The sequence below is a fragment of the Phyllostomus discolor genome, chromosome 7 (assembly GCF_004126475.2).
Source record: "Phyllostomus discolor isolate MPI-MPIP mPhyDis1 chromosome 7, mPhyDis1.pri.v3, whole genome shotgun sequence".
In the NCBI taxonomy this organism is placed as follows: domain Eukaryota; kingdom Metazoa; phylum Chordata; class Mammalia; order Chiroptera; family Phyllostomidae; genus Phyllostomus; species Phyllostomus discolor.
Genome location: NC_040909.2, coordinates 58148126 through 58173439, shown reverse-complemented (window position 1 = coordinate 58173439; position 25314 = coordinate 58148126). Strand labels below are relative to the sequence as shown.

Here is a 25314-nt window from a genome sequence, read left to right as displayed (position 1 = left end):
CATGAGCCTTTGGCTGACATTTCCATTTGAAACCTGACTCCCTGCCAGAAAGTTTCTTCATTCTGAATAGAATGAAAAGAAGGACTTAATTCCAATTACAGATGAACTCAGCAGGGCCAGCCGTTGGTTCAGATCTTTATTGTCCCATAAGAACTTGGCCTTCTAGGCTGTGACTCAAGACCTTCATGTTTGCCTAGCATTCAGGAGAGAATAACCAGAGTGAAATGAAATGAAACCCCAGGTGCTTTTTTTCACAGCTTCCTCAAAGTTCCTGTTCTTTGAGGTCTAACCACTCTTGTTTTGGATGATGAGATTGATTGAATGTCAAGGCAAATGCTGGGGTACCACTTGAGAAATGCTGAAAAGATGCACTTCTTATCACACTCCAGAATGGACCTTCCATGTGGAACTCCTTCCATGTGAATTCTAATGAGGTAAGACACATTGTTGATTAGAATCTTCTTTCAAAATGCACGTATTGTTTTAGAAAAATGACATATTAAGCTATTATTATTTGATCAATTCTTCATTTATTCATTCACTTATTTATTCCCCACATATTTGTTAGGGCTTGCCCAATGCCTGACACTGTGCAAGGCAGACATAGTCCTTACAATCTTTATGCTCTACATAGTTCAGTCCAGTGGGGAGACAGATACTGGACAGGCCAAAACATCAAAGTGTGATGAATGTAAAGGAGTCACTGGGAAGGGCCCTGACACACAAGGGTTTTGACTTTGACTCTCTGTGACCTGGATCATCTTTCCATCTGTGTGAGCCTACACAGTCATGGGATGCCATCCCAGATGCTGTTCCTAGTGAGAATTTTACCTCCTATGAGGCACCAGGGCATGCTGCCAGCTCAGAGGTCTAGAGTAATTTACTAAGGTCTCATTACAGTGTCTCTCCTGGGGTCTCTGGCACAGGATCACATTGTAGGTGAGACTGAGATAGGGTACTGGCAAAACAGCTGCAATTGATAAAAGCTGCAGACTCTGTCAACAAGGAAGTGAAACCATCCGCTCATCCCCCACCAGATTTATTGCTTAAAACTGGCAGAGACCAGGTTGATCCAACATGGCAATTAGTTTCATGGTAACTGCTAGCCTCACTATATGCTTCTTGTAATATATTAGCATGCTAAATGGCATACCCCAGCTGCCATGATCAAAAACGGAAAGCCCAAATAAGGACATAAAATGGCTAGTGGCCTCTTCCAAGGTCTCTTCCAAGACATCTCCATTCCTTTCACAGAAAAATCCTGAATATTCCTTCCCCTTATTGAATGCCCTATCCCTTGATTAAATGAACCTCAGTAAAGGAAGCAAGTTTCACTAAATGGGGCTGCTCTGTCTGTAGAGTGCCTACTCTGTCTCACTGCTTCACTAATAAACTCACTTTCACTTTAGGCTCTATGCTGGCTCATATTTGAATTTTGTATGTGTGAAGCCAAGAACCCACAGTGGGTCATGGACCCATGGGTCCCTGAATCACTGGAATGCCTGCATCAAGGCCACCTTGTAATGAAGCTATTCTGCACATTTAACCCTGGAGTATACTTAAATCTAATGAAACAGAGAGAGGGAGAAGAGAATAAAGACCCTGAATAAACAAAGACACAGGAAGATGAGAGTCAGGTAGAATGTGAGCATACTGTTCTTCCTCTGAATGAGTCTACTACCAAACATCCTTTTCCTAGTCAGGGATGAAATACAGGAGTTTGACTCATGGCACCTGGGCTTGAGTTACACTCTTATCACTCACCAGCTCTACTTTGGCAAGTTATTGAATTTCTGTTGCCTTAGTTTTCTGATATCATCAGTTTTCTCATATCTGGCAAAAACAGATTTAAATCACTGTAGCCTATTAAGTGGGTTGTTTCGTCACTTGAATAAGATTAGACAAGTCAATGTCCATGAATAGTGCTTTCAAAACATAAAAATGTTAACAAATACTAGTTGGCATTGTTATATAAGAATATTCAATATATGTAGGTATGGTGGGTACAAAGGGCAGAATCTATGTTTTTAGGTTGGCTTGGGATCCAAGGTAGATTGAGGCTATGAAAATCTGGGGCAACCAGAAAAAAGTGTTTTATCATCCTTCTCCTCTTCTCCATTATCTCCAAAGTGTATTTCCACTGTACTCCTAAATTTCAAAGCACTCAAACATCAGTCATTTTATATTCATACATTACTATCTCAATAGGTTATTATTGCATTGCCAAAGTCACTCAAGAGACCCACCTATTTCATTTACAGACCAAATGAATGTCATTTTGCATGACTGCATTGCTATTCTCATGAGACAAATACATTAGAGAATGGAAAGACCTGCATTCTGCAAGTAAAATCCTCTTAGACCATTGAGATCCTAATCTCCATGGGAAAGAGGAACTGCGGTGTGAGGGTATGAGGTCAGACTTGGGGAGATCATTCATGAAAGCCACACTTGCTGAGTCAAGAACTAGACTCTGTCAAGTGTACGATCAGTTCCTTCAAAAGTACCCTAGGAAAATGCTTAGCCTCCTACCTCTAGTGGCCAGGGTGCCACTGTTTCTGTGTGAAAGAGCAATTCCCTGGGGAGTTTCTAGAAACCATGTATTTTCTGACATTCACCAATGATCCAGCTCTTCAGGAACTGCTTCTCTATATCTGTCTACTCTAACTACTAAAGAAATGGATTTCAAAACCATGTGGGAAAAAAAACAGGAGGACATATGAGGGAGATGCTGCCTGGAGGGAATGCCACAGGTTGACTGTGGCACTTCCAGTTGTGAACATCCATCACCACCGGGAGAGCAGCCCTGCTGCTGAGCTGTCTCGATCACCGACCGGCAGTGACCACAGAACGCTGCGGATGGCTCGTCAAAACACAAGAAAAATGTACACAGGGACAACCAGGTACTGTGGGGAAATAGGGACGGAATGGCCACTCTCTCTAGTGGAGAATGCTTCGGCCACCCTCCCTAGGGGAGAGCGCCTTGTTCTCCCACCTGAGCAGGCTTTTATTGAGTTCATTTGCATAAGAATTCAGGTAAAGCTCATTATTCATTGCCAGGAAGTAAGGATCCAACAATAGGTAACAAGGAAGTCTGAGGGCCTATTTTGAATCAGAGTCAAAGAGCTGTAAAATTTTAAGGAACAAACTCACTTCTTCCCTGGACTCTTATCATTCGATTGAGAGTGTTCTAAACAAAGCAGGTTTCACAGGATTTTACATATTCTTTCTTAGGTAGGCCTGATCACCCGGGGAACCTGCCGTTTCCAGCACAGGGCAGCACCACCTTGTCATTGTTTCAGGCTTAGGTGGAACAAGGGAACTAAGGCAACCAAGAGATAAGAAGGTTTTATCACAGACAATGAGGACTCAGGCTTTGTCAAAGCTGAGGGCTGAGGGTCCATCACCCCCTTTTGCTGTAGCCCCCAAAGTCCTTCCTTGGGGGCCTCCCATGTGATCGTGCCTGTCTTAGATCATTCCCCCCTTGGGGAATCTTACCCGTCATTGGCTAACCGACCAAGCATTGGGGGCCAGTTATGGATGAAGTAGCAGAAGCAGTTGCTCCTGCCAGGGAGATAAGCCTTTGTCTCCTTGGTGGCTTATGGTCCAAGGTCATTCCTTCAGCCTTAACCTTGGCAGGGGTTACAGCTTCTGATACCAGGCAGGGTGGCTCCCAACATTGAGCAGAGTGACTTAGGGTAGCTCTCTCTCAAGTCAGGGTTAAGCTTAATGCTGTGCCTCCCTGCCCCATCCACCAGGTGCCCCACACTTTCCTTCAGTATGGTGGTAGGGTCAAAGATCAGGGGCTTTGGAGTTAAAGGAGTATAGCTAAAATCCAAACCCCATTATTTAGTCACTGAATAATTTTGGATAGTATGTTTTATGCTTTTTGAGTCTCAATTTTCAAATATGAAAAACAAAGATGATATTCTGATGAGGTCATTATGAAGATTCAATGAGAAATTGTATATATAGTACTTACCACAGCACCTGACACATAGCAGTTGCTTAATCAATAGTAGTTCTACTCACTCATTCATCCATCCATTCATTTTAGGGAGGTAGAATGAACATAGTTAATTTAGACCTTCATATAGTCTTTTCTTCTTTCCTCACGTGTGACCTAATAACTGAGGCCTTTAAAATTGTAAACCTGTATCACAGACTCCTCCCCCTTCCACACATAGCTCCAGTCCACTCCACATACTTTTGGCACTGCTCTATTTTTCCCACAATCACTTCCTAATGGATCATATGATTTATTTAGTGTTCAGATTTATTATTTATGGTTTGTCTCCTCCTAACAGAACCTAAGTTTCACAAATATTTGTGGACTTTTGACTACAATATGTTGTTTACAACTAGAAAACAACTTGGCACATAGTAATGCTGAATTAATATTTGTTCAATGAATTAAGGCCTTGGAATCATCCTTTAGGTCTGCTTCCAGTGGGGGTCTTGGCTTGTACTTATATTTGTGACCTTTAGCAAATTATTTTCAGCCTCAGTTTGCTCCTCTATTAGATATTGACAATGCTGACTGCAACCCCTCAAAGTAAAAAGAATTAAATGAGATTATGTCTATAAAGCACTTGGTGTAACATTTGGAGCATAGAGGCTTTTACCTTAATGAAAGCTATTAAAATGAAAATTTGAAAAGATCTTGATTTCCATGCTAATGTAGACAGAGAGACAAGGGATCACTCAGAATCATTCCCAGAAACACCTACCCCTAGTCTTATTCTATAGTCCCTTTGCCAATGTGTGCTTAAGCAGCCAAGAATGTGAATCCCACTTCCACTCTGTGCCCCGCCAGTCGTCAACTTCCCCTACATCACAGCATGATGGTCAAAGGAGAAGTTCAGAAATCATCACAGGTACTGAATTCCATCACGTGTATGTTTGAGTAGTGCTGGGACCAAGACAGCATTGCCACTACAAGCCTCTCAGTAGCAAATGGTCGAGTTCCTATGGGTCTATCTTATTATGGAAGCCAAAACCATAGCTCCTGCCCTAAAAAACTTTATGATTTAAAAGATTCTCAAGAAAGAACCAAGGAATTCCACTCCAAGAGTCATTATGGTCTACAAATGTGTATGTGTGCACATGGATTGCATCATTGGAGGCTGGTAGTGTGCAAGAACTGGCTGGATTTCTAGTTCATTTTTGTGGGCAAAGACAGCTTGCCTTTTTTTCCAAGCCCCAATGTGAAAACCTTAAGGCAGATTAACATTTAAAAATGAGGTTGGCAGTCCAGAGGACTGAGTTCAAGTCTCAGCCCTGCTGTGTCCTTGGGCAATACCCTGGGACTGTCTGAAGATCAGAGTTGACAAGTTCAGGGGAGGCCAGCACAGTGGGTGCTACAAACTGAAAGTAACCATATAGGATGTTCTAAACATAAAAATTTCTAATTAAAAGTCAGCCATGGAAGGTAGCCACATTCTAAGCCAGTATCTTCCTTGGCAAAGGTCAGTGTTTACTTCAAGTAAGCCTGTCTATTGTCTTTTTGCATCTAAGATAAAGTACCTTTGAAATGTCAGAGTGATGTCTTTTTCCAGACCCCTCAGGGCACACCCATGTACTAGAACACAGAATCTCTCCTTGTTACCTCTTTCCCCAAATACCAAATTTATGTGCTGTAAATTTTAATTATTAACTATCCTGTACCCACCAATGTAAAAGAAGTATGTGTCTCTACATTTTACTTTTTATCCAGTCCAGAGATTTCCCCACTTTGCTTTCTCCTACCCCCTTAATTTACCACCAGTGGATTTCGTGTAACCTCCTTATGTTTCCTGCTTTGAGTCTAATATATAAAATAAGTTGCAAAACTGCCATTATGCAGAGCATTTTCTCAATCTATTGAGATTTTGCTTCCTGGCAATTGTCAGTTTAGCTCAAATAAACTTAAAAAATCCATTAGAAGTTTGTATGTTTCTTTCACTGACATTTATAATAGCCAAAATTTGTTTCATATTACTATGTTCCAGGTGTTTCATATGTATGTCATTTTTTCAACCAGTCTATTGCATGCTAGTTGCACACTGGGCCCCATGGGTACAGCAGTAAACAAGGCAGTTCAGTCCTTTATTGTATTGATCTTAATTATTGGTGGTGGAGACTCAGAGTGAGGAATCCATTACTCAATAGTTAATCATTATTAATTATTTATTCATTCACTCAAAAATCACTTATTAATCCTCCTGCTACTGAATCATGGTCAATGTTATAAAGGGGAAGTTTAGGGTGCTCTCCTGGTGAGCATGACTAAAAGGAGGGCACCTCTGGAAGCTCAACCATGACTTCACAGAGAAATGACTTGAACTACACAACTGAAGAATGAGTGAAAGTTAGCAGTATAGTCCCATATTGTAGACGAAGTATGTGAGGCTCAGAGAGGTCACATAATTTGTCCAAACAACCACTGTTAATGTTTGATGGACCGTAGCTTTGAACTCCAGTTTTTCTAAGTCCAAAATGGATGGTCTTTTCATCAGGCTAGCAGTGTTCTTCGACTGGGATACATGTGAAACAGCCTCCCACAGATTTTTCAAAATATGGCTGCTTGGGTTCCACCAAGAGATTATGATTCAGCTGGTCAGGATGGAGTGGGAGTGGGGGGTGATAGTGAGAGCAAGGTTATAAAAACTCTTCAAGCCCTGACCCCTGTGACTCAGTTGGTTGGGCACCATCCTACAAAGGGAAGGGTTGCTGGTTCCATTTCCAACAGATTGATGTTTCTCTCTCTCTCTTTCTCTATCCCTTTCCCTTTCTCTAAAAATAAAGAAATACAATCTTTTTTTAAAATGCTCTCCAAGCCCTGGCTGGTGTAGCTCAATGGATTGAGTGCGGGCTGCGAACCAAAGCATCACAGGTTTGATTCCCAGTCAGGGCACATGCCTGGGTTGCAGGCCACGGCCCCCAGCAACCACACATTGATGTTTTTTTCTCTCTCTCTTTCTCCCTCCCCTCCCTCTCTAAAAAATAAATAAATAAAATCTTTAAAAAAAAAGCTCTCTAAGTTATGCTGAGTCCAGGTGGAGTGGGGGCAGGGTGGTGGTGGAGGTAAGAGCCAGTTTAGAAAGCTCTCCAAAGGATGTGGATGTACAACTCTAATAGGACCACTGCCTTCTTTCTTCTGCTGTACTCCAGACTTAGTGACAGCATGATAGCATGGAATAAAATACAACTAGGTGTCAGGACTCTGCCTTCTCACTAACCCTGCATGACTTAAAGGACGTCTGTATTCTCCAGTCCTATCTTTTTAGAGGGCTCTGACTGTCAGTACTTCTAACCCTCATTGTGCATTAGTCATCTGGGAAGTTTTAAAAGTTTTTTCTGTGCCTCACCTCCAAACAACAGCATCAAAAACTCTGGGGAAAGAACCTAGACAGGTAGTTACTAGAAGTTTCTCTTTGATTTAGCACTAGATAATCTCAAAGGTCCCTTCTGATTTAGAAATCTTCTGCCCCAGTGAAATCCTTTGTCCCCTCTTTTGGACAACTGAGGGAGACAGCGTGGAAGGCTCATTTAAGGGGGCTGGAATGGGGAGGGGTTGTAGGGGTTGTGGGGTGGGTGTAGGGGAAATGGAGCATGCATTGCCAAGACATGCTGGTCTGCTCTGGCAGAGTCTTTATGAACATAGTAACTTTTCTGACTGATTTATGTGACAGTTGGAAAGCAGACCCCAGAACTGGCTGTTCTCCCCTTAGTACTATTAACATAAATATGTGCACGGGGCCTTCATTGCCCGTTTCTCTCTGTGTAAACTAGGCTTAAGCACCCATGAAAGCCAGAGGCTGAAGAGAAACCAGAGGAAAGGAAGTGCTGTTAGAAGCAAAAGAATGAAAAGGGGAAAAGGACAGGATGTTGCTAAGAGACAGTGTCAAGCTGGGCCTTGGGATTAGCAGCCAGTATCAAAGCAAATACTTCCTAATGGTTTGTTCTTTCAATAGGGCCTTTTCCAAGCACCAGCAGAGGGTGAGATTATTAAAGCAATTCCATTCCAAATCAGGCGTAAAAGGCTCCTTTCCTTCTTGGTAGGACCAAAATATTAGGTGGAAATTAAGTGATTTAAGTAAACATATCTTCTAGTTTAGGGAAGAGTGAAACTAAATTCTGTACTATGGAACTTCTCAGAGTGTAAAAGGATAATAAGTTTTGAGAATCACTGAGTGGTATACTGAGTTGGCAGTACCCACTGAAATTACTTAAAACTTTTCATTTTGAGGGGAGGAGTGATTTCCAAGACATGTTTGAGAAATCCTGGTACACAAAAAAACCCACTGTAGTATCTGATATTAATGTGCTAAGAGTTTTAGATGAATCTTTTCTTTTAATCTAAGCAACAACACTGAATTGGGTGCTTGTACTCCTTCTTTTCACAGGTAGAGAAATTGAGAGGTGAAGTACTGTACTTGCCCGAGATGACAAAGCTGGTGGGGACTGGAAGGAACTTGGGTTCTGATTAAAATCATCTGGCTTCACAGCCTGGTTCTGCCATTTGTTGGATGGACATGTTTGTACAAGTTAATTAATTTTGCTGAGATTTGATATCCTTATGTGCAAATTGGGGAGTATAAAATGAACCTTGTAAGAGTTGCAGACATTACAGGTAACCTATATAAAGTGTATAGTAGGTGCCCCATAAATGGTTATAGATACCGTCATCATCATCTTATATTTAATGTTAGAAAAAGGAGGTTATAAATGGTGTCTGACACATGATTTGACCATGTGTTTTGGTCAAATCAAACAAATTAGGCAGTAGGACATAACTTGTGACAAAGTATGTAAATGATAAAGCTTGCCAAAAAAATGGGAAGTCTGAAAAGTCCTCCTGCTAGTCTTCAAGCTAAACTTGCTTATTCCTAATCACCAGGTGGCAATGGAGACCCACTTTCAGAGTTTATAAAGGGGGAGGTGGCTAGCTTGGAGGCCTTGAGGGTGAGATTCTTCTAGGGAGCAGGAGTTTAAGGAAACTGGAAGCCCCCATCTGTCAGGCCATCGGAATTTTTAAGGAACTCTGGAATCAGGTTCCTAAGCCCTGGACCTGGGCCTGTGATGGCCCTTAAGAATATGTATCCTAGGGATCTTCCAGATAATTCTGATTATCTCAGTCTGCCATGAAAGCTAGAGAAAATCTCCTGATGAGTTACCTAACCAGAATTCAGAGGAGAGCCTAGTATAATTGTTTCTAGAGACCAGAGTTGTGGTCTTTCTATGTGCAAATACCTAAAAGTTCTCAAATATCTTGGCATTTGAGACACAACTTTTTTCCATGCTTTGTGGTTAGTACAGTGGCCTGGGTAGTTGGTTTGTGCAGTGATAATAGCATAAGCTTGGACGCCAAGCAGGTCTGCCTTCAAATCCCAGTGCTGGGGAGGGGCAAGACAGAATACTACAAAGCCACAAGCAATAGGTCATGATGTTATGGATAGTTAATGTTTGTGCCATTATCTTCAGGGTATAAATGAGAAGTTATGTGGGAGAAATAAAATCCTGATTGAATTTTAGTAATTATTTTCAGGACAATAGGAAGGAAAAACATTTTCATCTTTTTATTTATTAATGTACATTTTTTTCTTGAATGACATGTAGGTAGGTAGCATATTAATAACTGGTATAACTTAATCTCAATTTCTCTATCAAGTAGACCTAAGACTCATTGTAACATATATTTCATGTTTTTCTTAAAGTGATAATTTCAAGCCTCTTGAATATTTATAGTCCTTTTTCTTAGGGGAAGAAAAAGGCTAACCTTGGCTATTGTTATCATCTTATAATTTTAACATATTCACTGATATAGTTCATATTTGAAAATAAAATTATTTGGTAAAATATCACTGCAATAAAGCATTTACTAAAAAAAAGTAAATCTCAGTGCTGCCTCTTTCTAGCTGTGTAATCAGGTAGAGTTTTCTTAAATTTCCTGAATCTTAGTTTCTTCATCTCTAATTTAGGGATAATGATAGTGCCATAATAATGGGGTGCTAGGAGCCATAAGTAAGTGAACTCAGATCGAGTACTGGTAAAATGTTGGCTCATAGTAAAAGATTATTAACAGTAGCTGTCATTGTCATTATTTTGCCCCAATTCAGCTTACTTATTATCAGTACGATTGTGGACAAGTAACTGTGTTTCCCTGAGCCTCATTTTCCTCACTCATGCAATAAGACTAACTACATCTACTCATGGTACTGTTGTAAACATTAAACGAGGGACTATTGCATGTGAACCACCTAGCACTGTGCTTGACATAAGCATTTAATGAATGCTGGCTAATGTCATTTGTGAAACTGATGGATGTTCTCTGTATTTGGATCTCTTAAACCATTTATTCACTCAGAACACATGTGTCCCTTGATATAAATGTTTTTTTAATGCATTTTGCTTCCCTAAAAATGCAGTGCCCTGAAACTATGGTGTCACTGCTTTTTGAAGTCATTAGGGATGAGATAAAGTCCAGGAGGCAGGTGTTGTGAAGCAAATCCTGCACCCAGTAAGTACCATAGCCCCTCTGTCTGTGGGATGATGTCAGGACAAACTGAACCTCTGCTATCATCTTCCATAGGATGCAGTCTTTCACCATGGCTGTTATCTGCCAGCATGCACTGTGCTGAGTACTAAAAATGGGTGATAAACTAATAGTCATAATCTTTGTCCTTATGGGAGGCTCTAGATAAGAGAAGGGATTCCCCCTTTTCTTAGGGTGCAAAGGCTTGAAGTAAGGGAGTATATTTTGTAAATGCCTAGAAAGGGGAGTGAGAAAACAGCATGTTAAAAAGACTAAAAGTAAGTAAATATTGCCAAAACATGAAAGGAGAGAGGATGTGGAGAGAAATGAGGTTGCAGGGGTAAAATCAGGATCTGACATGCAGGGCCTCCAAAAATATCATAAGGACATGTTAATGATATTGGGGACCTATTGAAAGGTTAGAGCTGGAGATGACATGATTAGATTTGGGTTTAGAAAGATTACTTCTGGCTTCCCAGTGCTGGAAAAAGTATGGGCACTGAATGGGGTGGGGGATGGATATTTTTGTTATGTGTAATGCTACAATAATTCTTTCATCCTGTTGTGGTAAACCCAGGGGCAGTGGGACAGGTAGGAGAGCCGAAGAATGTAATGTCAAACAAAGTCATCATTTACCAGGCATTCAACTTATCAGGTTTGATACTAAACAGAGATGTTGCAGGGGATTTTTTTTGTGTGTGATGGAAGGTTCTCAGATGACCACCAATGACCTCATCTCCTAGTATTCATACCCCCGTGCAACCATCTCCTTTTGATTGTGGGCTGGATTTGGTGACTTCCTTCTAACAAATAGAATACAGCAAAAGTAATGTGATATCACTTCCATAACTAGGTTTCAGGAGATCGTGATTTCTGACCTGCTGTTTCTCTCTCCCTTACTCTTATGAAGCTCCCTATGTAGGGCTCACATAGCAAGAAACTGAAAGCTGCCTCTAGCAATCAGCCATTGATGGCTGAAGGCTTCCATCCAACTACCCATGGGAACTGCAGCCTGCCACCAACAACTGAGCTTGGAAGCAGATCCTGCCCTAGTTCCCACTGGCACCTTAGCCTATGAAAGACCCTGAAATGGAAGCCGTTTCTGGGTATCTGACCCTAAAAAATTGTGAGATAAGAAATGTGTGTTGTTTTAAGCCACTCAATTCAGGGCTAATTTGTTACGCAGCAGCATATAACAAAGTCACTGTTAATATGATGTCACAGAAGGCAAGACAGGACAGAGTATGGAGAAGGGGAGAGATAAGCATTGACAATTGTGGCCAGGAGATTAAAGATAACCAAGCTTGATAAGGAAAAAGAAAGCATGAAATCTGATAAGGAAGCAGTGTAAGCTGGAATGCAGTTGGGTAGAAAGGGTAGGTATCAAGGCTTCCATAGGTGTATGTATGCATATGATGCAACCAAACTTAAATTCCAATTACTGCCACAGGTGGAAAATACGACCATTTGAGAATGAATAACACAATCTGATTTTACTTTCTATTTCTTGTTTGAAATTTGGTTGCAGTCTTATAGTATTATGCTTCTAAATTAAACTTCTAAAAGCATCTATTAATGAATTCAGCATCTGGCTTTGCAGTGCTGATCCAAATTCTTCCTTCCCTTTCTCTGGATTCCGTTCTCAGTGATGCACTCCCTATGCCCTTAAAGTGCATCTTTTCCACACGTTATCTGTTGTCTTTGGAGTACACTTGGAAATAAAATGAAAAAGCAATATGCAATGACCTGGGCATATGAAGTTAGAGCCCCGGTAGAATCAAGTTCAAGCTCTTCTCCTGCCTGAGTTTTTTACGTATGAAAAACTCACAGATTGCTACTTGACACTTGGTGTCCTTCCCCTTTCTCCAGCTTAAACTTTTTCCATTCAGCACAGAGCAGGGAAAATATCAAAGTTTAGGGTCACCACTTAATTGCTGAGTGGCTTTGAGGAACTGACTTAACCTTTTCGAGCCTCAGTTTCCTCTACTGCAAAATGTGGGTAGTAATACCTCTCTCAGGGTTGTTAATGTGTATAAGGCGCTAAGTAAAGGTTTGGCTTGAACTCTTTTCTAAACCCCTTGTTGATGTGAGAAGCCACTAATCTTCTCAAGCTCTCTTACCTGCATGGCAAACACAAAACCACTCTGGAGGCTGCCAGGCCAGCTGCCTAAGACACGTCATAAACAGCCTGGGGAGACAATTTGCTTTCAAAGAGAAATAGGCAGAGAGAACAAAAACAAGACAGCCGGCATGGGCCCAGCCCTGAGCCAGGACAATTTGGCACTTGGCAGCAGTAGGAGCTGAGGTGCACCGCCCAGAGAGTGTGTCTCTGCAGGACCTCACAAGCTCAAGACCATCCTAAAACCTATGCTCCCAGGGAAGATCTGTTGGGTTGCCCCAGGGTACCTGTACCAACCTGTGCCACCCTACAGTTGCCTAGAATTATCTTGCTCTGATTTTTTTTCATGCCACCAAGGCCCACATCTCCTTCTGTCAAAAGTGTTTGTTTTCTCTCTTCAGGTGGGTGAACAGATGCAGGGGCTGCCTGAGAAAAGCATATAGGACCCCAAACAGCTGTCAGCAACATTTCATTGCATTGAAATTTAGAAAATAACTTGGTACTGGCTGCTGGCATATGGGTTATGACACAGGAGTCTTTACCATGATGCTCATTTGTGTTTTCTTTCTGGCAGAAAATTTTTGGGTTTGCTGGAACATAGATCCTGGCCTCCTACCTTTCATGGTGGTGTAACCAGCTCTGTTACACTGTAGACAGAGCTCACAGGCAACTGATCACTTTCTTAGAGAGGTCCACCTTGATAACCCTCTCTAAGCAGCCCCTTTCTCTCTTTCCCCAGCATAGTTACTTGCTATCTCAATAACCTGTTAAATTTGGCACTATTTGACATTATTCTGTTTATCTATATTTACAACAGTAAATTGTTCATAATCCCCACTAATATACAGCTCAGTGTGGTCAGGAACTTCATCCAGTCCACTTATCTATGTTTTTATCCACTCTATGATGAAGGGATAATTATTATAAGCCCCATATTACAGATGAAGAAACTAAGGCTCAAAGAAGTCAAACAGTTTCCCAAGGGGATAGAATAAGAATCCAAATCAGGGAACATGATTGTATTGTCCAATATAGCAGCCTCTAGCCACATGTGGTTATGGAGCACTTGAATTGTGTCTAGTACAAACTAAAATGTATTATAAGTGAAAAATGTATACTGGATTGGAAAACTTAGTACAAAAAGAAATAAAAGAATGTTAAAATAACCATTAATAATTTTAATTATATGGTGAAATTATAAAGTTTAATGTATTGAATAATATAAAATGGAATATTAAGATTAATTTCACCTGTTTACTTTTAGTTTTGAAAATGTGGCTACTAGTACTGACTGGTGTGCCTCAGTTAGTTGGAATATGTACCATATACCAAAAGGTTGGGGTTCGATTCCCATTCAGGGTACATACCTAGGTTGCAGGTTTGGTCCCAAGTTGGGAAGTGTTTGGGAAGCAACCAATTTGTTTCTCACACCAATGTTTCTTTGTTTCTCTCTCCCTCTCTCTCTCTCTCTCTCTCTCTCTCTCTCTCTCTCTCTCTCTGTCTGTCTCTCTCTCTCCCCCTCTCTCCTGCTTCCTTTTTTTCTAAAATCAATAAACATTTAAGAAAAATTTTTTAATGTGGCTACTAGAAGATTTTAAAATTATGTGGCTCAAGTTGTATTTCTATTAGACCTCATTGGTCTATATTTTTAATCACTTCAACTGATTCAACTGTTAGGTCTACTGACATTTCAGTAAGACACGAAAGACCTGACATAATATCACCATTAGTGCTAATAATAACAATAAAATGCAGACAGTCATCCAATTTAAAATTTCCTTTTCTGCTTTCCAGAATTCACTTGTTAAAGAAAAAGTTGCCTTTTAATTTACCCACTTATGGTAGGTACTATTCTGTACAGGCCATTGTGCAATGTGCTTCCTCATACAGTTAAGACCTGTGTTGATTAGAAATCCAACCTGAACTACCAAAGGAGTGAAAGAAGGCCCTCAGCTGGCAGAACTGAATGAATCATCTCAAAGATGGGACTCAAAGGCTATGCTCTCCCTATCTTGGTTCTATCTCTTTCTATGTGTTGGTTCCAGTTCCTCAATTGACTTCCTCTTATGGAAAGAGGCTAGTTTTATGGCAGCAGCTTCCAGGCTCAGTCCTTCCGAATTTCTTCACCAGAGTCACAGGGGTGTCCCTGCATCAACTCCAAATAGGACCCTCATTGGCTTAAGTTGATCAGGAGGGGATTCCTGGGGCCAATCACAGGTCAGAATGATGATTGGTAAGCTGGGTCACATGCTAATCATGTAAATAAGTGGGTGAGTTAAACTGATTAATAATCCTCATTTACAACCAAAAATTTGAGGAAGATTTCTCGAGTTAAAGTGTATTCTTTTTTGATAAAAGGAAGCCTGCTGAGTGGAGAGAATGACAAAGTCATAGTGTCTTTCTGGATGTCATTGTCTTCTCTATGGGGATGAATTTGAGAAATAATAAAAAATCTCTGTAAAAGTAGTGATACATAAGCTGGTAACGAAGCTCCAAGATATTAGATAACCTGAATAGAAAAATCAAAAGATAACAGAAGTCTTTTTACAGGTGGTATAAAGAAAATATATATGTAGATTCAAACACAAATGCCTCTTTTAAAGTGTTGCCTTTGGCCATCATGACTATCTATGTTCAAAATAGCAACCTTGAATGTGGAGACACCGGAATAATGAATGTACTAGACTTATCACTGTTGGAATATTGCTGCATATTTGTTGAATACTAATAGTGCAGAACATAGAGTTAAAAACAGTTCTGGTCTACTAGCCACACAATCTCATTTAGATAGTATTTTCTGTTGAACAACATGCACCTGAGAAATCCCCTTAGAGAAACTGAAAACTCTCCCACTTAGAGTCAAAATGCCTCCCTTGTTCTTAGAAAAAAGACCCATTGGTTCCTACAAAAAAAAAAAAAGAGCTTCCTCTCCATTCCCACCCCCTTTTTCAACTTTGTGACAACTGTCAGCTTACTGCCATCTTACCACCACCTCCAATGCCCTTAGTCATGGAAGTCATATTTGGACACATTTCATTAAAATTGACAAAAGTTGGCTTCAGGACTTGAAACATAATTAGAGTTGACTATGCAGACACTAAAGAGACATTTGAATAAGACAGTCCATCTATGCCCAGAGAGCTCAATGGATGTCTTGAAATACATATCTATATTTGCTTCATAAAGAGATATTTGTAAAAGTATATGCTCACATTCATTATTCATTCTTTCCTTTACTTTTGGAGAGGTGTAGTATGAGTTTACCGTCTTGTTTTCCTTCTCATTACTCAGTTTCACAAAGACAAATAGGTGAAATTCTAACTTTTCAGCTCAGATGGAAGGGTCTTGTCTAAACCATAGGGGCAAAAAGAGCCACTTTTTGCTCTGCATGCCTGGAGCATTGTGAAAATAAGAGTCAGGTTTCTTGGCTGGAAAGACCTGGTTTAGGAGAAAAGGGCTGGGGAGAGGGGTTGTCTTAGGCTGTAATTCAGGCCTGAAGTACATTGTACATAATTATCATATTCTTAGGAAAACTCTGAGCTTCTGTTTCCACTACCTCACCTTCCCTCTGCCTCATGGAGGCCAAAGACAGGTGGGCACAAGAGAAAGCCTTTATATAAGTAAGTTTAAATAAGTTTCCTTCAGAGGTGTGGTCTAGTCAGACAAAAATTTAGGAGTTTTTTCTGTATCACTCCTAATTACGCAGTCTTTCTGATTTGGGGTGCACTGATTCTTCACACCAATTGTTAAAAAATTAGTTTTCTAATGTATGTAGCCTCTTTGGAATGAAGATCAGAAAAGGCATTTGAAAAGTGGGAAACAGAGGTTGGGGTACATGTTTTCTTCCCTGGAAGCTTTCATGTTTAATTAAATCTGTAAATTAAACATTTTTACCCTTCCCATTTTAAATCCCAGCCAACAAGAATCTTACCTTTCTGGCACAAGGTGAATCTACATGTCTAGCTTTGCAGGGAATGGTGACTCATTGTTGTAACTGAATGGGAGGGAAGAAAACACTCACACACGTGCGCACACACACATACACACACACCTCCTTGCTGCAGAACACAGAATGTCATTTCTGGGATGGTAATTTCTAGTTAAACCCTGCCAGTTTTATCTTAAAGGGACCATTACATGGTTTTGCTTTTGGTCATTTATGATTTTTATATCTGAGGTTATTTCAGAGCATGAAGTTGATCATCCATACAAATAGGTGAGTGTCCCCTGGTAATAATTTACCTGTGTAAAATGATGACTATGATGTCAATGGTCATCAGATTTAAGCACCACTTTAAAATAGTACTTGAACTGCTCAGTTTAATTTCAGGCATTGAAAGCAACCACAGCTTTCAGCAATAAAACTCTCATTTATATTTTCTGTTCTAATTCAGGCATTTTTTCCTATTCTATGAGATGTAAGAGAAGCTCTCTTATCCTAAGGCATGCAACACAACTTTGGCTTGATGCTTTCTTTGGGTATCAGGGGAAAAAGTTGCATGTCTTTGTCCAGAACTAAAAGAAGAAATAATTTGGTATTATATGATGAAGCCTTCTCTCCCAATAAGCAAGCTTTGAGTCAACTGATTATATAAGATATAATTTTATTTTTATTTTTATTTTTATAAAAATAATATATGCTCATTATACAGGTACATACCAAATGATACAGAAATATATAAAGCAGAAAAAAATCATTCTGGCCCCTATTGTTAACAGTTTTTGGTCCATATCTTTCCCAGCTTTTATGTTTTCTTTTTCATTTGTGAACATGTATACATGTGTGAAAATGTTTAATATAAATGGGATCATTTAATAAATAGTATTATGTAACTTTAAAAATATCTCAGTAACACATTATGGACGTATTTAGATAAGAGAGGTGACACACATGTATTGAATTATTTAGGTGCTAGACTCTGTACTAAGCACTTTACATGAATTATCTCACAGAATTCTATGACACATGAGCTGTTAACATCCCCATTTATAGATGGGGAACTTAAGACTTAGAGAATGTAAGTGACTTGCCTAAGACCACATAGCTAGCAGGAGGTGAGCTCAGATCAGAGTTGGTGTTTACAAATCCAGCTCTCATTCTTCATAATGACACATGACACTAATTCCCTTCAAACTTTCCTCCTTCTTACACTGGCTGTCTCTTCTAGACCTTAACTTGTTTCCTTTTCCTCTCATGTGTAACATCTTCAGTTATCATACCCAAGTTTGTCACATCCCTCCTGTATTTGTGGACTCTGAAGAGCATTTGCCTTCTCCCAATGTGTATTGACCTTGATAATTTGGTTGTATGTTGGATTTGACAATGATGGGGAGAGGTTGGAGCTTAATATATTTGGGGGATCCTATTGAAGAGGTCTACAAATTCTACTATTTTAAAAATAGGCATATTTAAAATATGACATTCCCTTATTTCCCCTTCTTCCTCTAATTTTGACTCTATTCATTTGTAACTGGGTTCATGGTCTCTCCTGAACTTTCACTAACAATGCCTTGGGTGTGTCTACGCAGCTCTTAAATCCTTCTCCCAAGGAAGAAAAAGAAGAAAGGCATCATTATATATGGGCTGGAGGGGGAATGGTGGGGAATTTGGGGGCACAAAAAGAGAAAACGACTGGGTTTGGTTTACGGACTAGGAAGCCAGGATAATGACCTGTTGTTGCTCTACTACATCTGTGCCATCATGATCCCAGGGCACTCCCAGGCTCAAACCAGTCATTCCACTTGTAGAGCACACTGTCTGAGAAAGAACCCTAACCTTCAGAGGCGGGCAGGGCCTAGGCCTCACTGTTGGCATGGAGTAGAGTGCAGCTCTCCTCTTGTGGGAAGCAACAGACCATCACAACAGCATCAAAACTTTGGAAATGGTGGTTCCTCAACTGGCTCAATGACAGAGCACTTCAGGCTCTTGACATGACATCTTCTCTCCCTTTACAAGTAATGGTTGGGCTGTGGCCTCTAAACCATCACATCTCAGATATATTCCATCTCTGGGAGTTACCAAATAGTCTTTGTAAACTAGCATTTATCCCACAGTATACAGAGTTGATTAATTGTTTTACTGTAGCCATTAAGATAAAGGTGTTCATCAGGAGGAGGTGAGGTAAAGAGTAGCTAACAGCTATGACAGTGAATGTCAGCTGCTATTGACCAGTAGTGGCTGTCCAGAGTAATTTGTGTAGAAGGATCCTTCAGTCATTTCCAGGCTCAAAGGGAAAGAGCACCATGACTAACTAGCAATGTCTGCAGTGGGAATGGGAAAGAGCATGGGATCATGTGTATCATGTATTTGTCATAAGAATAGCCGTGGAGTAATATAAGAGCTGTGGAGTCATGAGAATTGTAGGGGTGCAGGCTTAGCTCCACACTTTCTGGATGGAAACTAAATCTTGTGAATGTTTTAGGGTTGCACCTAAAGCAGAGAAAGGACTCCAAAAATGATGGCTGTTATGATCTTATTGTCATTGCTCTACTCATCTATCAGTCTATTGAACTGAAATAATATTTGAGTACTATTACTTATTGTAACAAAGGTATGCAGATCTGCCACCTACCAGAAAGGTTTTAGGCAGCCTCACCCCCATAGCACAGAGGATATATGCAAGACCAGAGAGACTGCTAATTTGCCTAAGGTCACACAGCCAGAGCTGAGATTCTGTATTTTTTCTTTTCTTAATTCTCACCTGAGGATATGTACTTAATGATTTTTTTTTTATTGAGAGAGAGAGGAAGGGAGAGAGAGAAAAAAAGAAACATCAATGTGAGACAGAAACATTGATTGGTTGTCTCCTGCACATGCCCTGAATGAGGATCAAACCCATAACCTAGCTATGTGCCCTGACCAGACATTGAAACAACAGCCTTCGGTTAATACTCCAATCAACTGAGCCACTGAGTTAGGAAGATACTCTGTTTTGGCTGACCCTAAAATGAAATCTGTTTTTACACCTCAAGCAGCTGAGATCTCTAATGTACAGAGTGGGAAGGGTGGCTAGGAATTGCAAATGTCATACCATTTGTTAGATGTGTGAGCACTCGGTAAATTTTAAAGAATATTATCTGAATATTACAATAATGCTATAGTTTATTATTTATATTTATTTTTAAAAGTCTAAATACTTTAAAGCATATTATCTCCTCTGTTTTCTTCATGGCCTCTGAGACAGGCAGACCAGGTATGACTGTCACCACTAGGTAGAGGAGGGTTGGCAGAATCCTGGAAGGTGATATACCTTGCTCAGCATCACCCAGCAGAAAAAGGAATAGCAGTGGGTATGACCATCATCCTTGGTTTCAAAGCCCATATTTGTTTTCTGACCTGTGGCATTTTCCTCATTTTAAACACATTCCTCCATTACAGCTTCCACCACAGTCTGCTTTGGCTTTTATTAAATTAAGTATGGTATCCACATCCAAAGACAACTTGATTGTTTTGTCTTATAAAAATTCCCCCTGCATTGGATTTTTTCTTCCAGTTTATCTTATAATAAAAACAAATAATTCATGAATCCAGGGGAGAAATTAGCAAAACAAACTTTGCTGTTATTTTCGAGCTATAAACAGAACAAACAAGCACCATAAATGCTAACCAGTGTTCTGTAGCTATGTTATCTCATCATGCTAATTATACAGCAAAGGCCACATCACCTCAGATTTTCTTTAGGAATCACAGGTATAATTCCTGCCATGTTATTACAGCATTTTCAATTTCCAATTACATTTCAAATGGTTATTTGTCAGCTAAATGTCTTCTGTGTATCTCTTTGTGGATTCCTAAAACTATTGCCCATGCTGCATGTCTCTAGACCATCATTTATATACAGTATACTCATCCTTGGATTTCTTTCCTCTTTAAAAAAAAGCAGTAAGATGTTTATGGAAAATGCTGGGTTTGGAGACTTTAAAAGGAAAGTATTTTGAAAGACCAGGCGGGATTCCAAGCTGACCTAAGGCCAAAGTCTCTATCACAGCTGATAGTCTGCAGCCCAGCAATATAGAGCTGAGCATGGAAGAAATTGCCAGGTCGTAGATGTTGTGGGATAGCCCCTTGTCCTCTGAAATACCTTCCTAGGAGCAGAAGGGTGACAGGGGTGGTATTCAGGGCAGCAGAAGTTACTCTACTCACTCTCAAAAAGACTTAGATGCTAATCACAGGCAGAAAAATTTTCAACAGTATCAGATAGAAAAAAAACTATTAAAATTCATAGATTAAGGCCCACTTTCATTAACAGAAAACTACAGAGAGAATGAGAGGAAAAAAGACTGGAAGGATATATACACAAATGGAAATGGGGTTATTTCTGGATGGTTGGTCAAAATTATTTCATTTATAAGTAACAGAATCTCAGCTAAAACTAGTCTAAGTAGAAAAAATAGAGAGATATTAAAAGAAACATATTAGCATGTAACTTTTGGCCCATCTATTGAGGTTATAGTTTTAGGGACCACTGGACCCAGGTCTTCAAACTGTCATTGGGGTTGTCTCATTTCCCACCCTTCTCTCTTTCCATCTAGAAAGTTAGAATCTGCTTTCTTTTCTATTCTTTACCATCAGAAGCTTCAAACATGTTAAACATATGTCTCAAAAAAGAGCATCTCTCACCAGTGCCAGCAGAAGTCCCAGGCAGAGTTGGCCTGGCCCACCAGCCAGGCCTGCCACATGGTCAGCTCCATGCAAACCACACAGATTGAACAAAATTACTGTGCAATCCAGAGATAGTTCCCCAAAAGGAGGGATGAAGGCAGATGAAAATTATACATCCTCTAATCTATGATTTTTCAACCACTTTGTTAGACTCCTTTTTCTAAATATTTTTTCATGAACCTATATTGTTTTATAAGATTTAAAAGTTTAAAAGGTTATTTTGAAACATGCTGTGATGAGAGGAAAGGAGTCAAAGTGATTCTAAACACCCATGCTGGGAAATAGTTTGTCCTCAAGAGCCTGCTACCCTGGCTACACTTAGTCAGGACAGAGGTAATCACCCCAGATGAACAATAGAAATAGCACCATCCTGTTTATATGTATTAACTCACTGAATCCTCACAAATCCATATGAGGTAGGTACTATTAATATCCACCTGTTACAGATGACAAAACTCAGGCACACAGAAGTGAAGTAATCTGCCTGGAGTGAGTGTAAGAAGAGTTCATCTTCATATCCACACAGAGCATCTGTCAAGGAGGGGCATGTGGGAGGGAGATCCTGACAGAAGGACCCAGATATGGAGAGAATGGCAGAAGCAGTGAGAATAGGGGAGAGAGAAATCTTTTTTGAGAGAACACTCAAACACCCAGCCCTCAGTGCTTCACTTATCCTGAGGGACAATGGGCCATTGTTCCAGCTTGTCATGAGTTGTCTTCCTGTTTGACTTGATTTCCCTTGGCAATAGTTCTCCATTCCCCAACAAAGTATTACCTCTTCCTGAGGCTGAAATAGCCTGACTCACAAGTGTGACACCTCCTGTCCAATTAACAGTCATCAAACCAGAGAAAGACAGTGAGCTTATTAATTTCTCTTCCCCCTGCTCTCCTGAAGTTCTCTGTTTCAATGTCCCTTTGACACTGACTTCATTTTGCCTGGTATTACCAGCAGTGGTCAATGTTTTTTCCCCACAAGAGAGCACCTAGAGGGAAGACCTAGGCACTGCTCATTTCTGTGGGAGCACACTTCTCAGCCTATGTCAGGTGCTCTATAACCACCTGTGAAATAGAGTTGAGGCTTGTCCAGGCTCCTGGATGATACTCTGCTGGACGACAGAGCCATCAACTGTGATATCTCTGTTCCCAAAGCCATGTCCTCCTCTTCTCCTGACCATGGTCTTGCCAGAGAGTGAAGAATCAGCCTTTTACCATCCAAGGCTAAGTGCACTCCTGAGACAGTCCCTCTAATATTGTCCTCAGGGGCCAGACTTGGCTGAGCCTTGTGGCTGCGCCACTGGGACCCTTGCTCTAGAGTCACTGAATGGCAGTCCACAAGAGGATCAGGGGAGGCCTGGTGTGGCTGGGTTGAGACAACCAGTGAGCTCACAGATGGTGTAGACTCAGCAGACTTTCTTCCAGCAGGAAGTGAGCCTTAGTAATACTGTGTCCTGTTTCTTTATATTCCTGATTTTTGGGACTGGGACACTACAGGTTGACATTTAGCTTTTAGGGACTGATTTTAATTTCTGAGGCCACTTTATATGTGAGTGGGAGATACTGAAGAACAGATAAGACCATTAGGATGTCTGCCTAGAGACAGAACTCAATGAGTTTCTTTCAAAGTTTTCTCAGAAATCTAAAACATGAGACCATCATTTGGTACAGCTTATGTTCCTTGATGTTTTTTGAGGCTGTTTCCTTGAGAATAAGGAAATGGGGAATGGGTGGGAAAATACACCAAATTTCCACTCAACAAGTTGTAACTATAGCCTGCCTGGTCATCCTTTTCTAGTCCACACTTTAATCCTCACGATACTCTAAGCCCTCTTTCTAATGCTCAAGTACTCCAATGTTGTTCCGATTTCAGGGCCTTTGCACTTACTGTTTCCTCTTGCAATGACCTTTTTTCTGTTCCAATAAATCAAAGAGGTGTCAGTTCACATTTTACCTCCTCAACAAGCTAAAGTAATTCTCTCCCACTGTTCTCTCATTCTTCTTTAATATCTTCATAACCCTTACCACCATCTATAATTATTTTCTTTATTGGTTTGTTGGTATTATATTGTCTAACTTGGCTAGAATATAAGTTCCATAAGAGTGGAGTCCTTGAATCTCTATGTCTTTGTCTATGTTTGTGTCTCTATATGACAGCCTCTACTGTGATGTAGCCTATCATTACATCCACAGAACAGTTAGTGTGCCATCCTTTGTTCTCTTGGTTACAGGAAAGATAACTTTTCTTTTTCATAGACAAGCCAAGTTAGTACCTGATTCTAAATTTGTATACTTAGAAGGCTCTTTGATGTAACATCCCGTAAGTTATGATTTTTCAAGACTATTTCTGTTGAGCTTTGAGATTTATATGTTTGGTATTTGGTGGCATTTACAGTAATTCCCTTGGAGTTTAACCAACTATAGTATAGCATGGGCTCTGTGTATCCAGCTCAGTGATAGCTTCTTAGAATTCATTGAACTGCTTGATTATCTTGGGTGTTCTGTTTTCCAAATTTTGTTTCTCAAGTGCCACATTTTATTTCTACCAGGTATTAATGGATGTTCTATATGAAAAATAAAAAGGTAGAGCTGGGACACCCATGTAGAAAATATTATAATTCCCATCTACCTCCCCTCAGCATTTGCCACTGAGAGCATGGCCATAGGACTGCTCTCTCCCATGTACTTGTGTTCTTTGCCTGAGCTCATTGTCTGGATACCATGCAGGGCAGACTGGAGGTGCTAGGGAGGTAGTGATCCAGGCTCAGCCCTCAATTTATGATTCATGAGAGTTGGTGGATAATACCCAGCTTCCTTACTTTTAAGACGGGACTCTTCTATAGCCTATTTTTTCCCATTGGCCTGCAGCACAGTTAAGTCCAGTTGCCCACAGAGGTAAATCTGCTCATTAATGCCCCTGGACTGTCTTCCTTTCCTTTTCTATCTCACTTCCCCATTACTCCTCCTGGTTCCTTCTGTAAACTCACCTCACAAATTAAAGTGCTTGTAGTTAAATCCTTATCTCAAGATCTGTTTCTGGTACAATCTGATCTAAGACAGCATTCTACAGCTAAACATGGACAAATAAACTTAGGAACTCAGCAAAATAGGGAGGTCCCCCTGCAGGGCCTCTTAGCTTCCCTCATGTGCTAGTGTATATTGTGATTTCTCAAGTTATACTTTGTTTAGGAATCACTTAGCCCACTCTTCCACCCTGACTTTCCATGGTAGGAGAAGCTCTGTGGCTGAGACCTGGCATTTTTGTTTGGTGACAGTTCTGTGGGCTGAAAGCTTCATGCTGCTGAAGAAGTGGTATAAATGCAATAGCCCCCACCCCTCCATAGCCAACCATACATTCTCTTGGCAAAGTTGTTCAAGCTTCTGTTCTAAAGGGAACATAGACTAGATGAGGCTTTCAAAACTCCTTACTTCCCAAGGTTACTCACCCAAAGTTCTACAGTTTAGCTAAGCAGTTTCATTTATCTCTTGTCCTTCTTCTTTGTCATACTGAAAGCCACATGATTATAAATGAGCTGATGGGAACTGACTATATTGATGGTTAAAGAATTGAGAATGACATGTCACTAATGAGTCAATTATTCACACTGTGGGGTGTGATACAGATGTGACATCACATTGGAGCCTCAGTATAGCAGGGGAGATGAATACTGAACTCATATTTACAAAAAGAATTAACCCCTGTAAAAACTCTAGATGAAAATGTAAGTTGCCAAGAGATTATATAACGGGGTACAAGTAAGACTTCCTGGAGCAACTTGCATTTAGGGGATATGGGAAGGATGAAGAGGAGGGAGAAATGTTGGAGGTGGTGCTTATAATGGGAGCTGGGACTAGCTAGGCATTAGGGAAATTAACAGGTGAACCAGATCTCCAATAGCTGGAGGAGATGTGTGGAAATTCAAAATGGTGAAGTGGATGCAGGCCAGATAAAGTTCATGTATTCACTATGTGAGCTTAAGTAGTAAACATTCCTTAGCTTTGGTATCCTCATTTGCAAAATGG

At 40.3% G+C, this 25314-nt stretch overlaps 1 long non-coding RNA gene across 1 annotated transcript in view; it reads right to left on the bottom strand.

Annotated features, from left to right (window-relative positions):
- Window positions 1-292: 292 nt before the first annotated feature.
- The window catches only part of LOC118501660, a 145849-nt gene continuing 120827 nt past the window's right edge, over window positions 293-25314 (bottom strand). The window contains exon 3 of the long non-coding RNA XR_004904294.1: window positions 293-426. This is a non-coding gene — a long non-coding RNA (uncharacterized LOC118501660). The remainder of the gene's footprint in view (window positions 427-25314) is intronic.